This window comes from Stegostoma tigrinum, unplaced genomic scaffold (assembly GCF_030684315.1).
Source record: "Stegostoma tigrinum isolate sSteTig4 unplaced genomic scaffold, sSteTig4.hap1 scaffold_66, whole genome shotgun sequence".
Lineage (NCBI taxonomy): Eukaryota > Metazoa > Chordata > Chondrichthyes > Orectolobiformes > Stegostomatidae > Stegostoma > Stegostoma tigrinum.
Window position 1 is genome coordinate 832,632 of NW_026728600.1, and position 16,415 is coordinate 849,046.

Here is a 16,415-nt window from a genome sequence, read left to right on the forward strand (position 1 = left end):
TCTGTAGTGCCAGTGATGCCAGCCTTAACCAATGAATGAGTGCACCTTGATGTGCCATTCACTTCCCAGTGTGTAGTGCTCCATGTTGGACAGGGCGTTTGTGCAGCTTTGACACACATTTTTGGAATTTATTTGAAAATAGAAATTACCGAAGAAACTCAGCAGGTCTGGCAGCAGCTGTGGATTGAAAGCAAAGTTAATCTGTCGGATCCGGTGACACTTCTTCAAAGCTCTCAGTTTCATTAGCAATTTTTGTTTTTGTTTCAGATTTCCAGTGTCCACAGTTCTATGTTTTGTTGAAAATGTATTTTGTGCTGATTCATTTCTGGAGAAACTAAGGAGGTCTGGACGCATCTGTGGAGACGGAGAAACAGGGTTAAGATTTGAATTCCAGCATGAGCCTTTTTCAGAACTGAAAAGGATTGAAAAAGTACCTTGACAGATGTGGAGGAGGAGTGACAGAAAACAGAGGGTGTGGTGTACAGTGCAAAAGACAAATGGACATTTAGTTGTGGTGAAAGAGAAACAGATGCAAAATGGGAGTCAATGCAGGTGTGAATGGCGGAAGATGGTTTCCTTCCATTGAGTGCAAGTTAAACAAACATGACAAGGTCACAGTGACGCCGGGAGGAAGAACGTACTAAAAATGGACAATATTCCCAATGGTGTCAGGCTGTGAAGTTATGGAATTGAATATTAAAGCCTACAAGCTATAAAGCACAAAGCGTAAAATGAGGTGTAACTCGAGCTTGGGATGCCCTTCGTTGAAGCTTTGCAGGAACCCAGGATCAAAACGTTAGCGTGAGAACAAGGTATATTATCGAAATTGGAAGCAACAAGGAGGTTAGGTTTATTCCTACAGAAAGAGTGGAAGTGTTTGGCAAAGCAGTCTCTCTTTGGTCTCGCCAGTGTAAAGCAGGCGGCATTGTGAGCAGCAATGACAGTATACTGGATTGAAAGAGTACAAGTGACATGCTGCTTCTCCTGGAAGGTGTGCTTTGGGTTGCTGAGAAAGGAGGAATGAGTCTGCGATCTTTTCAAATACCCGGCTTTATTTCGTCTTCAATATTGACGACATTGTTGTACATCGGGACCTCTGCAGCAACAGCTTTCATTGTGCTTTTTAGACTTTTTTATACTCAATTTACTCACAGGCTGTTCCTGACATCCTTAACTACAGGGCCTCGGCAACAATTTGTTTGTCATGTGCGCTCCTGTATGCTTTAAACCGTTTTCCTTCATTTCAACCGCACTTTCAAGTCTTCTGTTTGTCATACAATTTGTAAATTTAACCCTTGTCATGCTGTAGCTTAATCAAATATTGTTTCAATATACTCCATCACTTCCCTGCTTTTATACTCTGGACCTCTACTCATAAATCTAAGGATCCACGCAGCCTTATTCAAAATATTTTTCATTGCCCCATCACCTATAATTTCCTGATTTCTGTGTCTCTCTCTCTCTTTAAACAGCGCGGTGATATTTGCCAGTCTTCTGGGACCCTCTCTGACTCCAGTGATTCCTGAAAGATCACAAGCAAAGCCAAACAAACTCGTCCGCTATCTCCTTAGAACTATGGCACGCAGTTCATCTGATCTGGTTAATTTATCTACCTTCAGATCTTTCAGCTTCCCCAGCACCTTCTCCTTACTGATGGTCACCTCACTTACCTCTGCCTCTGATTCGCTTTATGTTCTGGCTGGCTGCTGGTGTCTTCCACCCTGAAGACTGATGCAAAGTCCCTATTCAGATACTCTACCATTTCTATGTTTCCCATGAGGACTCCAGCCTCATTTCCAGCAGTCCCGTGTTTGGTCATGCTTCCCTCTCTTCCTTGTTATATATCTAAAGACCTCTTACAATCTTCTTTTATATTATTAACAAGTTAGCCATCATATTTCATCTTCTCCTCCCTATTGTTTTTATCATTTACCCTAAGATGGAGTTTCAAGTCTTACTAATCCTTTGGATTTCCAATAGTCTTCACCACTTTGAACGCTTTCTCTTTTGCTCTTATGCTGTCCCCAACTTCCTGTATTACCGACAGCTGCCTTGTCCTCCCTGAGTATGCTTCTTCATACTTGGGAGGAATTTAAAATGTGCCTCCGAATTATCCCAAGAAACTTCTGCCATTGCTGCTCCACTGTTCGGCTTCATTTCCTATCAACTCTGGCAACTTCCTTCCTCCTTTGTAGTGATGTTCCTCAATTATAATCACATCACATCCACAAATGAGCAATAGATATAACTGAAAGAGGGAGGTTTGAGAGATGTGATACTGGGCACTATTGGAGGATTTATTAACAAGATATAAATAGAGAGGGAGAATGAAACAACGAGGGAATATGGACGAAGAGGTGTAAAAATAGAGAAAAATAGATTGTTGACAGAAGTAAATGTACTTCGCTACTCTGGCAATTTCTGTGTGCTGTGTTCCTCAGTATAACGAATGTGCAACAGAGTGACATGTTGGCATTCTCTGTCTGATGCCAGAACTTTTATCTACAATAATATGACAGATGCCAGCCATTGACAGAACCCAGCAGGTCCGTATATTTATTTCCTTGCAGTGTGTTAATTAATTGGAATAAGGTGGGACACACGCAGCAGGAATTTATAACACACAAACTGATAAGAATGAGAGAGGAGAGCATGGAAACCCAGTGAGGGGAAATTCTTGAGAGAATGGGAACAGAACAACATCAGCTGAGAATCAAACAATGTTTAAATGTTTTATAAATTTAGCACACCGTCTGCATCATATTTTCTGAACTATGTCTCAGTAGTTAACTCTGAATGTCTCGTGCATACATGAACAGTCTTTTCTATCTGCACACACTGGCAGAGTACATATCAAATCATTTCTCCTCTATTACAAACTATTGTGTTTTGTTTACATTGTCACTCACCATTCCTTCGGCCAAGGATATTCTTTTTCCTTCTCTGCACTTCATTTTATTCTAACTATAAGAAGATATTGGTGTCTGGGGGATATCGCTTTAATCCTGCCCAGTCTGCATTTCCTATTCTCCAATTCCTTTATATTTGCAATCCAATCAAATAGATGCTGCCTCTGACTCTTTAATCCCAATAAACACAGCAATTGGAAATGTAATGCTTACTTTTAAGCTCAGGCCAAAGGAAACGGGAAAGAAAATGTGTATAAACTGTGAAAATATGATTGCAACTTTAGAGGCAAATTATTGAATGTATTGTGTTAAAGATAAAATGTTGCCTTACCAGGGAAATGAGAGGAAAGTTCAGCATTTCCTGTCTTTCTTCAGGGCAATTGTGTCCAGAGACAGGGCTTACATTGGCACTTATAGTGGAGGAGACTTCAGCGCAGTGACAACCTCTTGAATGGCTCTTAGGGATGTGGTTATACCGAACGCCTCATGTGGAGAACACAGCAGAGTCATCGAGCCTGTGAAAAGAAGTCTTCACCTTTCCCCTTTATGTCTAACAGTGTGAAAGTAATTGGAGATGATCACTAAGACCAATAGCAGGCAATGTCAGCTTCCCACCCAGAACAGGTATTTATGTTACATTTAAAGTGTCAGGGTGAAAGGGGTTAACTGGAGCTGTTTGTTCCGTGAATCAAATTAATGTCTGTCCCCATGGATACTGACTGTATCACTGGAGGGTTTCCCGCTTCTATTAATAAGTGGTTTCTTTCAATGTGTTATCACATAGTATCAGAGGCTGTGTCATCCTCAACACGATTGGGATCAGCAGCCCCAGAGATGGGGGAGATCAGAATCTGTGACCAGCAGATTGGGATGTTCCAACAATGGCTCAGAATGTGATAACAATGGAGTGGAATGTTACGACAACGCACCAGAATCTGAGAGGAATAGATTGGAATAGTCCAACAATGGACAGGAGTTTATCCGATGGCCTTGACTGGCTTACTTTCAATTGGATACCATTAACTTTGCGAATAGAAGGTGTCCTGATAATTATTCTAGCAGGTTACTATCCCATTCTCGCTTTTGTTGGTGTTCCTGGTAAGTTTCTCTGTGTCTTTCCATTTATTAATTCTGTAAGTCTTTGTGAACAGCATCTCGATTTCTATTTTCTGTATTTGGCAAAGATGGAAACTATTATATTCACTTTCAGTCACAAACTCAATTCTTATGCCATGGCTTCACTTACAAACATCTGAGGATGAAGAAAAGTATTCAGAACCACCATTGGCCCATTTTGCCCAGAGCTGATCTGTATCATAATATTCACTTTATCACCAATAATATCCCCAGTCTTCACTTCTGCCTCAGTGCTGTTTATGAATAAAGCATAATCTGCTCCTTTCCAGTTTCAGTTCTCTTCTGGCCACACTTGCAGTTACTAAAATTTTGACTGGAGACTGATTCTTGTCTCTACCTGGACCTTTGCCAGTTGCAAAGTGTGAAGACAGTTTGATTCTAAAATGAGGTGGTCACGGCTTTGTGTGTCTGTTTTCAGCATAACCCAACAATGGTCATCAAATGGCAGTTTCATTAAACTAATTAGATTCTGGATCTCTCCGAGCAGGAGTGGGTGCCATGTCCATCATCTCCTGAGTGCAATGCTCTGATGTATTCACTTGGTGACAGAGGCCGTCTCTCCTCACCCCACCCCCACTGACCCACTGTTGAGTGAAATACATTAATTCTGTCTCCACAGAAGATGATACAGAAAATCTTCCAGAAATTCTACAGGACAGTGACTGTGAAAATGAGAAACTGTGGGAGATTAGAATTAATAAAGAGGAATTGCCCAAAACTAATTGAACTGAAGTTTGGTACTTTGCTCTGGTATGTCCCAGAGAATACATGGAGGTGGGAATAGAGCGTGTGAAAGAGTTGCAGGGTCAGACAGCTCTTCAGTCCAACTAGTCTAAATCAAACATAATCCCAAACTATCCTAGTCCCACCTGCCAGGGCTTGGCCAGGCTTGGAGTGCCAAATTTTCTTTGTTCTTTGATCTTTGTAAGTTCACTTCTAAGTTGTTCCCCTCTGTTAGCTTTGAACTTCGCACTTAACTTTTGGCCAGCCCTCCCCCTGAGAAATGGACCTTGGTTATTCAGAATATTCATGGAATTGAAATTTTATAAACCTCTATCATGTCACCCCTCAGCCTCTGACACTCCAGGGGAAAACCTTTCAAACTATTCGGTCTCTCCCTACAGTTCAAACCCTCCAGTCGAGGAACATCCTTATAAATCTTTTTTCTGCACCCTCTCAAAAACAACAACTTTCTTCCTTTAGCAGAGCCAACCGATATGTGCACAGTATTCTTAAAGAGACCTCAGCAATGTCCTGTACAGGAGCAACATGCCATCCCAACCCCTATACCCAATGTTCTGACTGATTAGGGCAATCATGACAAATGCGTTCTTCCCTACCCTGTCTCACATGCTACTCCACTTTGAAGGAACTATGTGAGTGCACTAAAGGTCTCTTTATTCAGCAACAGTCCCAAGGGCCTCAGATTGACTGTATAAGACCACAAGACGATAAGACATAGGAGTGGAAGTAAGGCCATTCGGCCCATCAAGTCCACTCTGCCTTTTAAATCTGGCTGATGGGCATTTCAACTCCACTTCCCTGCACTCTCCCTGTAGCCCTCGATTCCTTGTGCAATCAAGAACTTGTCGATCTCTGCCTTGAAGGCATCCAATGCCCTGGCCTCCACTGCACTCAGTGGCAATGAATTCCACAAGCCCACCACTCTCTGGCTGAAGAAATTTCTTCTCATTTCAGTTTTAAATTTATCGCCTCTAATTTTATGGCAGCGCCCACGGGTCAAAGATCAAAAAACAAAGAACAAAGAAAGTTACAGCACAGGAACAGGCCCTTCGGCCCTCCAGGCCTACGCCAATCAAGATCCTCTGTTAGCGAGTTTTGAGAAGATTTGTAGCTCAAGTTGAGTTTCTGGATGTGAGTTTGCTCGCTGACCTGGAAGTTTAGTTTTCGGACGTTTCGTCACCATTCTAGGTAACATCATCAGTGAGCCTCCGATGAAGGGCTCGTGTTATGTCCCACTTTGTATTTATCTGTTTAGGTTTCCTTGTGTTGGTGATGCCATTTCCTGTTCTTTTTCTCAGAGGATGGTAGATGGGCTCCAAATCAATGTGTTTGTTGATGGAGTTCTGGTTGGAATGCCATGCTTCGAGGAATTCTCGTGCGTGTCTCTGTTTGGCTTGTCCTAGGTTGGATGTGTTGTCCCACTCAAAGTGGCATCCTTCCTCATCTGTATGTAAGGATACTAGTGATAGTGGGTCATGTCGTGTTGTGGCTTGTTGATGTTCATGTATCCTGGTGGCTAGCTTTCTGCCTGTTTGTCCATTTGATTGTCCATTTGTCCTGTTTGATTTGGACAACACATCCATCCTAGGACAAGCCAAACAGAGACATGCACAAGAATTTCTAGAAACATGGCATTCCAACTGGAACTCCATCAACAAACACATTGATTTGGAGCCAATGGAACCATCCTGTGAGAAAAAGGTCAGGAAATGACATCACCATCACAGGAAATGACATCACCAACCCAAAGAAACCTAAACAGATCAAAAGAAAGCGGGACATAACACCAGCGCTTCATTGGAGGCTCACTGATGATGTTACCTAGAATCGTGATGAAACGTCTGAAAGTTAACCTTCCAGCTCAGCGAGCAAAGTCACATCCAGGAGATCCTCTGTCTAACCTGTCATCTATTTTCTAACGGTCTGGGTCCATTTTCTCCGTGCCCATCCATGTACCTGTCCAAATATATCTTAAAAGACGCTAACGTGTCTGCGTCTACCACATCCGCTGGCAACGTGTTCCAAGAACCCACCACCCTCTGTGTGAAGAACTTTCCATGCATATCTCCCTTAAACTTTCCTCCTCTCACTTTGAACTCATGACCCCTAGTAATTGAATCCCCCACTCTGGGAAAAAAGCTTCTTGCTATCCACCCTGTCTATACCCCTCATGTTTTTGTAGACCTCAATCAGGTCCCGCCTCAATCTCTGTCTCTCTGATGAAAATAATTCTAATCTACTCAACCTCTCTTCATAGCTAGCACCCTTCATACCAGGCAACATCCTGGTGAACCTCCTCTGCACCCTCTCCAAAGCATTCACATTCTTTTGGTAATATGGCGAGCAGAGCTGTACACAGTACTCCAAATGTGGACAAACCAAAGTCCTATACAACTGCAAAATGACCTGCCAACTCTTGGACTCAATACCTCGTCCAATGAAGGAAAGCATGCCATATGCCTTCTTGACCACCCTACTGACCTGCATTGTCACCTTCAGGGAACAATGGACCTGAACACTCAGATCTCTCTGTTCATCAATTTTCCCTTGGACGTTTCCGTTTACTGTATAGTTCGCCCTTGAATTTGATCTTCCAAAACGCATCACCTTGCATTTACCCGGATTGAACTCCATCTGCCATTTATCTGCCCAACTCTCCAGTCTATCTATATTCTGCTGTAATCTCTGACAGTCCCCTTCACTATCTGCTACTTCACCAATCTTAGTGTCATCTGCAAACTTGCTGATCAGACCACCTGCACCATCCTCCAAGTCATTTAAATATATCACAGACAACAGTGGTCCCAGCACAGATCCCTGTGGAACACGACTGGTCACAGGACTCCAGTTTAAGAAATGCCCTTCCACTACAACTCTCTGTCTCCCGTTGCCTAGCCAGTTTTTTATCCATCCAGCGAGCACACACTGGACCTCATGTGACTTCACGTACTCCATCAGCCTGCCATTGGGAACCTTATCAAACGCCTTACTGAAGTCCATGTATATGACATCTACAGCCTTTCCCTCATCAATCAACATTGTCACGCCCTCAAAGCATACTATTAAGTTGGTAAGACATGACGTTCCCTGCGCAAAACCATGTTGCCTATCACTGATATGCCCATTTTCTTCCAAATGGGAATAGATCCTATCCCTCAGTATCTTCTCCAGGAGCTTCCCTACCACTGATGTCAGGCTCACCGGTTGATAATTACCTGGATTATCCTTGCTGATGTTCTTAAACAAGGGGACAACATTACCACGTCTCCAGTCCTCAGGACCTCACCTGTGTCTGAGGATGCTGCAAAGATATCTGTTGAGGCCCGGCCTATTTCCTCTCTCGCTTTCCTCAGCCACCTGGGATAGATACCATCCAGACCAGGGGACTTGTCCAGCTTAATGACTTTTAGGATACCCAAAACTTCCTCCTTCCTGATGTCAACTTGATCTACAGTAAGCAAACATCTATCCCTAACCTCAACATCTGTCATCTCCCTCTACTTGGTGAATACCGATGCAAAATACTCGTTAAGAATGTCACCCATTTTCTCTGAATCAGCACATAACTTTCCTTCTTTGTCCTTAAGTGGGCTAATCCTTTCTCCAGTTACCCTCTTGCTCTTTATATATGAATAAAAGGCTTTGGGATTTTCCTTAACCATGTTTGCCAGCAATATCTCATGACCTCTCGTAGCCCTCTTAATCTTTCATTTCAGATTTGCTCTGCATTCCCGATATTCGTGCAAAGCTTTGTCAGTCTTCAGTCACCAAGACCTCAAGTATGCTTCCTTTTTCCCTCTTGGCTAGTCTCACAATTTCAACCGTCATCCATGGTTCCTTCATCTTGCCATTTCTATTCCTCATTTTCACAGGAACATGTCTCTCCTGCACGCTAATCAACCTCTCCTTAAAAGCCTCCCACATATCAAATGGGGATTTACCTTCAAACAGCTTCTCCCAATCTACATTCCTCAGATCCTGCGGAATCTTGGTATAGTCAGCCTTCCCCCAGTTTAGTACTCTTCCTTTCGGACCACTCCCATCCTTGTCCATGAGTATTGTAAAACTTACGGAATTGTGGTCGCTATTTCCAAAGTAGTCCCCTACTGTAATATCAACCACCTGGCCAGGTTCATTCCCCAGGACCAGGTCCAGTGTGGTACCTTCCCGAGTTGGACTACATACATACTGCTCTAGAAAACCCTCCTGGACACACCTTACAAATTCTGCTCCATCTTGACCCCTAACACTGAGTGAATCCCAGTCAATGTTGGGAAAATTAAAATCTCCCATCACCACCAGCCTGTTTCTCCTACACCTTTCCATTATCTGTTTACATATTTGTACCTCTATCTCACGCTCGCTGTTGGGAGGCCTGTAGTACAGCCCCAACATTGTTACTGCATCCTTCCTATTTCTGAATTCTACCAATATTGCTTCATTGCTTGAGTCCTCCATGGGGCCCTCCTTCAGTACGGCTGTGTTATCGTCTTTGACAAGTACTGCAACTCGTCCACCCCTTTTTCCTCCCTCTCTAACCCCACTGAAGCATCGATATCCTGGGACAACTAGTTGCCAATCATACTCTTCCCTCAACCAAGCCTCAGTAATAGCAATAACATCATACTTCCAGGTACTGATCCAAGCCCTAAGCTCATCTGCCTTATCAACTACACTTCTCGCATTGAAACAAATGCACCTCAGAGCACCTGTCCCTTTGTGTTCATCATCTGCTTCCCGACTACTATTCCCTTTGGTCACACTGACTCCATTAACTATTACCCTGCAGGCTTTCGTTCCTACGTCTTTTCTATCCAATATGTGGTTCCCATCCCCCTGCCACATTAGTTTAAACTCTCCCCCACAGCATTAGCAAAAGTACCCCCAAAGACATAGGTTCCAGTATGGCTCAGCTGTAGACCATCCTATTTGTAATAGTTCCACGTTTCCCAGAACCAGTTCCAATGTTCCAAAAATCTGAACCCCTCCCTCCTATACCATCTCTCAAGCCACGCATCCATCCTAGCTATTCTTTCATTTCTGCACTGACGAGCACGTTGCACTGGTAGCAATCCTGAGATTACTACCTTTGAGGTCCTACTTTTTAACTTGGCTCTTAACTCCCTAAATTCTGCTTGTTGGACCTCATCCCGTTTTCTGCCTATATCGTTGGTACCTATATGCGCCACGACAACTGGCTGTTCGCCCTCCCCCTTCAGAATGCTCTGCAGCAGATCGGAGACATCCCTGACCCGTGCACCTGGGAGGTAACATACCATTCGGGAGTCCCGTTTTCGACCGCAGAACCGCCTATCTATTCCCCTTACAATTGAATCCCCAATGGCTATCACCCTTCCACTCCTTTTCCTGCCCATATAAATGAACACGGCCCCCGCTCGAGGTAAGCTTTTTAAAGTGGGAATAAAAAACATTACCTTCCCGGAAGCCTCCTGGCGCTCTCTCTGTCTGGCTCTCGCTCTCCTCCCGCCCGACAGAAACAACTTAGTCTCCCCTAGTCTCCAGCCTAACAGAAACAACTTCCTAGCGTCCACCCCTTCTAAGCCATCCATTATTTTGTCAGTTTCTATTGGGTCTCCCCTCAACCTTCTAAACTCTGATGAGTACAATCCCAGGATCCTTCGCCGTTCATCATACATTAAACGTACCATTCCAGGGATCATCCGTGTGAATCTCCGCTGAACATGCTCCAGCGCTAGCATGTCCTTTCTGAGGTGTGGGGCCCAAAGACCTGCCCGGCTTTACTCTACCAAACGCAAAACCTCTCATTTATCGAGATTAAACTCCATCAGCCACACATTGGCACAATTGATCAATGTCCCTTTGCGCTCTGAGATAGACTTCACCACAGTCCACTGCACCACTTTTTGATGTCATGTGTAAACTTACTAACCATGTCTCTGACATTCACACCCAAACCCTTTATATTAATGATGGAAAGCAGTGAACTCAACACTGATACTTGCGGCACACCGCTGGTCACTGGTCTCCAGTCTGTAAAACAATCCTCTGCCTTCAAGCCAATTTTGAATTCAAATATCTAGCTCCCCTGGATCCCATGTGATTACCCATTACTAATCTGTCTACCATTCGGAACATTATGGAACACCTTCCTGAAGCCGAATTTGAAAATATCTGCCACACTGCCTTCATCAACCTTCTTTATCACCTCTTCAAAATAATCGAGTCAGTGAGATGTGATTTACACTGCACAAAGCAATGTTTACCATCTCTATTCACTTCTTGACTTTCCAAATGCATGTAATTCCTATCCCTCAGAATCCCCTCCAACAACTTATACAGATCTCATGTCAGGCTTACTGGTCTCTGGTGCACTGGCTGGCCGGATCACTGTTTCCTTTTCTAGTCCCACCTCTCCCCTGATCACTGCAAATTTTAAATGTAACCAGGTTGGTGATGTGGCTGATAATATAGGTCTCAGACTGGGTCAGGGTCAGTGAAAGGAAAGAGTCAGACAGTTTTCTTTAATCTGCTAAAATTCCACATTTATAACCAAACCAATTTTACTCAAATGATGATGCAAAGAAGAAAGACACACACACACACACACACACACACACACACGTATATTTGATGACAAGCTGAAATATTAATTTGAAAGAACTTTATCCACATAACAGTTGAACTCATGATAAAAAGAAAATGTGAGAGATTGTCCCAACTCTTATTCTGCTTCCAAATTTATTCTGCTCGCACAAGTTTTTGGCAATGGGATTATTTCCTGGAACTGTTAGATTTGGCTGAATTCCCTTTGCTACAGGCAGTGGGAGATGCCAATTAATCATCATCATGAATCCTCCATGAGTGGTAAAGATGATTGGTGCGTTTTCAGCTCTCATACATTGATGCGATGAGGAACAAGGAAATAGAGAGGGAGCGATAGGCTGTTGCTTTTCAGGCAGGTTGCGTTTCTTTTCCCCTCTCTGAGTTGAATCGTGCAATAATGCTATGCAACCCGCAACATGAACATGTGAGGTCCTCTTGAACATTGTCGGAGCTATTAGTTTCCATCACATTCCCTGCTCCATGTTGACGCATCATTGCTGCTGTCATACACAGACTCATTTCCTGAGCAACAAAAGGGCCTACTTGATTTAAAGACATGTTTGTATGTGCCTGCATAATTTAAAAATAACAAGTCTTGTGGTCTTCACAACATCTATATTAAAATGAATGTGTCTTACTCCTAAAGAAATACAGAAATTCGTGGAAAAGGTCAGCAGCCTGGCAGCATCTGTGAAGAGAAATTAGAATTAATGTTTCAGGTCAAGTGAACCTTCCTCAGAATCTGTTTTATTTTTTAAATTATTTCCCCAGTTGTGTTCTCCCAATCAAGACAAATTATCCGTCAGGCATTCACGATTTACAGTCTCCTCAAGTTCTTATATAGTCAAGAATATTTCTGGTTCTCAGAACTAAACTGTTAATCCTCCATAACATAATGCCTTCATCAGAGGACAGTGTATAAAGAACCATCTTTGAAAAGTGTTAAAGGCCATTGTGATTTTTTTTTTAGTTTCAGGCATCAGGACTGCAGACAGAGCATGAGTTGGATTCTCAGCAATGCTCTGTACAGAAGCAGGGAAACATGCCTAACATCATACCCAGCACCCTTTTCAAGAAACAGCACTATTACATTTACTTTCCAAATCACTTGCGACATCTTCAGACTAACTTTATATGATTTCTGTACCAGGACACACAAATCACTCAGTAGCACCAATCTCTGTGTTACTTCTCCAGTCGTATAATTTACTGGTGTTTTATCCTTTCCCCAAAACACAAATGACCCACAATCCACACTGTACTGTTTTATTTGCATTGCTGGAAGTTTGCTCCCAAACAACCCCTGTCTACACACCAGTGTAGATCGCCTCCCTCCACTTGTCATCTTATTGGGTGACTATAATGCTGTACTAGCACATTGAGCTCCAATCCTATCAGCCCTCATCAACATCATTAATCTGGATTGTAAACTGTTGATGAACTCACAACATTTCTTGAGGAATTCCATTAGTCGCTGCTTTCCAACCTGAAACTAAATAATTATCTATATTCTGCATTTCTTGTTAGTGAACCAGTACTCGCTGTGAAGCAGCTGGGAAAGGTTGCAGGGCCTCTCCTGTGGTGTGTAGCTGGTTGTCGAGAAGTATCTGAGCTCAGCAACACACCATTAGGGCCATCTGTTGTCAGATCATCAGGTAGAGGTTGTACTGTCAATGATTTTGATCCTTCAGTGTTTAAAAAACAAGCACAGGATATAGACTGACATTTGAGTAGAATGCTGTAAGATCAGAAATGCTGTCTTTTAGATGCAGCAATAAATCTAGTCTGCCCTCTCAATCAGGTGTTCAATTTTCTCCAGAAATATATCGAGGAGAAGGGGAGGTTTCCTATCAGTCTGGTTAACATCTGTCCCTTTAAGAACATCACAAATACAGATAAGCTTATGGTTAATTTCATTTTTGGCTGTGGGTGCTGTGTGGAAACATTGCCACAATTGGTACACAATAAAATAAAATATCGTTGACGTGTGACCTTACAGACGTTTGCAAAGTCATAAGGGACACAGGAGTGTAAACAGCCAAGGTCTTTTTCCCCGGGTTGGGAGAGTCCAAAACGAGAGGGCACAGCGTTAAGGAGAGAGGGGAAAGGTTTAAAACGGACTTAAGGGGCAACATTTTCATGCAGAGGGTGATGTGTTTATGGGATGAGCTGCCAGAGGAAGTGGTGGAGGCTGGTACAATTACAACATTTAAATGGCATCAGGATGGGTATATGATTCGGAATGGTTTAGAGAGGAATGTACCAAATGCTGGCAAATGGGCCCAGATTTATTTCGGATATCTGGATGGCGTGGATGAGTTGGACCGAAGGGTCTGTTTTCATGCTGTCTATCTCTGTGTCTCTATGATAACAACCATGACTGTTTGAATGGGGACATCCTTTTCCTCTGCAACAGCTTTGAAGGGAGGAGTGAGACAACAACACACAGGATATGAGCTGCAGTTGGCCAGTTGGACCCTCGAGCCTGCTGCTTAATTTAGAAAGATCATGGCTGATCTGTTTGTGGCTGAACACACTTTTCCTGTTTATTCCCAATAATGGACTCTCTTGTCCATTAAAAGGTCAGTTGAGCTCCGCCTTGAATATCTTCACTAACCCAGTGTTCACTATTCCCTGGGGATGAGAACACCACAGACAGCACAATGTTAAAGAGAAAGATATATTCGTACCTCAGTCTTAATTGGGAGACTCCTTAAAGTGCGTCAGCCACACAGCAAATTACCTTCTCTAAATATTCCCGATACCTTCAGACCGGACAGTATAAGAAATTGGAGCAGAATTTGCCATCTGGCCCATTGAGTCTGCTCTGCTGTTCGATTATGTTTGACATATTTCTCAAAACAATTCCCTTGCCTTCTCACCATAACCCTTGAACTGCTTATTCATCAGAATGTATCTGTCTCCACGGCTGTGTGCATGTGTGCAAGTGCGCGCGCGTGTGCGCGTGCGTGTGTGTGTGTGTCTTTCTGCTTTATGGAAGGAGACAGGGTGGTCATGGAGGATTGTCCTTCAGACTGGAAGCCTGTGGTTTTTGGTGATCCACAGGGGTCAGTGCTAGATTTACTTTTGGTTGTCATTTAAATGAATGATTCAGATGAAAATTATAGAAGGCAAGGTTAGCAAGTTTACGGATGACACTGAGATTATTGGAACCATGGACAGACAAGGTTATCCAAGATTACAAAGAGATCCCGAGCAAATGAATGAATCATAAAGATGCACAGGATGGGAACAAATCCTTTGGTCCACATGTCCATGCTGCCCAGGTATCCGAAATTAATCTCATCCCATTTGCAGGCGTTTGGCCTACATTCCTCTGGACCCTTCCAATACATATACCCATCCTTTGAAATGGTGTTTTCACAAGCCTCCAGCACTTTATCTGGAAGTTCATTCGTATGGTTTTTTAAATCTTTCCCGTTGTTCCATAAACCTGTGCCTTCTAATGTTTGACTCCCCATACTCTAGAAAAAGACCCTGACTATTCACCCTATCTATGCCCTTCATGTTTTTATAAACATATATCAGATGCACATTTTACTCCAATCAACACGAATGGCTGTGCTTTCTGTTATCCCGGGCCTGAATTCTGAAATTCAACACTGGTCCTTCTCAATCAAGCCACAATTCTGGAAAAAATTTCACCAACTTGTTTAGACATTTTATGAAACACTGCTGGGGGATTTGAATTGAGGCCTCTGGTCCAAAGGTGAAGGCCACCACACTGCAATGGCCCCTAAATCTACAATATGACTGTCCAGTATATTTGCTCATCAACCTGTTCTGACAGGCTGTGACACACCTCTGTGGCTGGCAGGAGTTGTATCCAGAACTTCTGGTCCAGAGCCAGTGACATTATCATAGATTCAGAGATTGGAATTGAATCAGACCTCTGGCACAGGCATTGGTGCTACCCATTACACAAGACCAAAGTCATGCCCAGATTTTGAGTCACATTTTACGTGCCAAATTTCAGCTGAATTTGAATTTATCAAATTCTGGTTAAATTTACTGAATTACACAGGGAAGATTTTTCAGTGTTGAACAAATGCAAGGTACTTGCCTCAACGAGAGGATGTTGAGGGAATGTGCTGCGTCATTTAGATAAACTATTAGCATCTTTAATTGCTTGGCTATGATTTCCAGCTTAAATGGTTATTATCTGAAATCCTCCCTCTACTGACCCCTTCTCCCACCGCCAGCACACCCCCTCCTTCTGGACACCATTCCCAGGCCTCCTACCCTCCCTCGAATTCTTCATCTCCAACTGCCATTGAGACATCAATTGCCTCAACCTCTCCACCCCTCTCACCCATTCCAACCTCAGCCCTGCAGAACATACAGCCCTCCGCTCCCTTGTCTCCAACCCTCACCTCACTATAAAACCCACGGACAAGGGAAGCACATTTGTAGAATGGCACACAGACCTCGACATTGCTGAGACCAGATGCCAGCTCTCTGACACCTCCATCTACTGACTCCTTGATCATGACCCCACCCCTGACCACCAATACATCATCTCCCAGACCATCCTCAACCTCATCACCTCAGGTGACCTCCCACTCACAGCCTCCAACCTCATTGTTCCCTAATCCTGCACCGCCCGCTTCTATCTCCTTCCCAAAATCCACAAACCTGTCGGCCCTGGTCAACCCATTGTCTCTGCCTGCTCCTGCCCCACCGAAATTATCTCCAACTATCAGGACTCCATTTTCCCCGCCTTGGTCCAGCTAATCCCCACCAATGTCCATGATACCACCCACGCCCTCCAACTCCTCCAGAACTTCCAATTTCCTGGTCCCCAACACCTCATCGTCACCATGGACCTCCAATCCCTGTATACTTGTAATCCCCAAACAGATGACCTAACGGACCTCTGCTTCTTCCTGTCCCCCAGGCCCGACCAGTCCCCCTTCACTGACACCCTTGTCCGCTTAGCTGAACTCGTCTTCACCATTAATAACTTCTCCTTCAAGTCCTTCCACTTCCTACAGACAAAAGGGTTGGCCGTAGGACCGG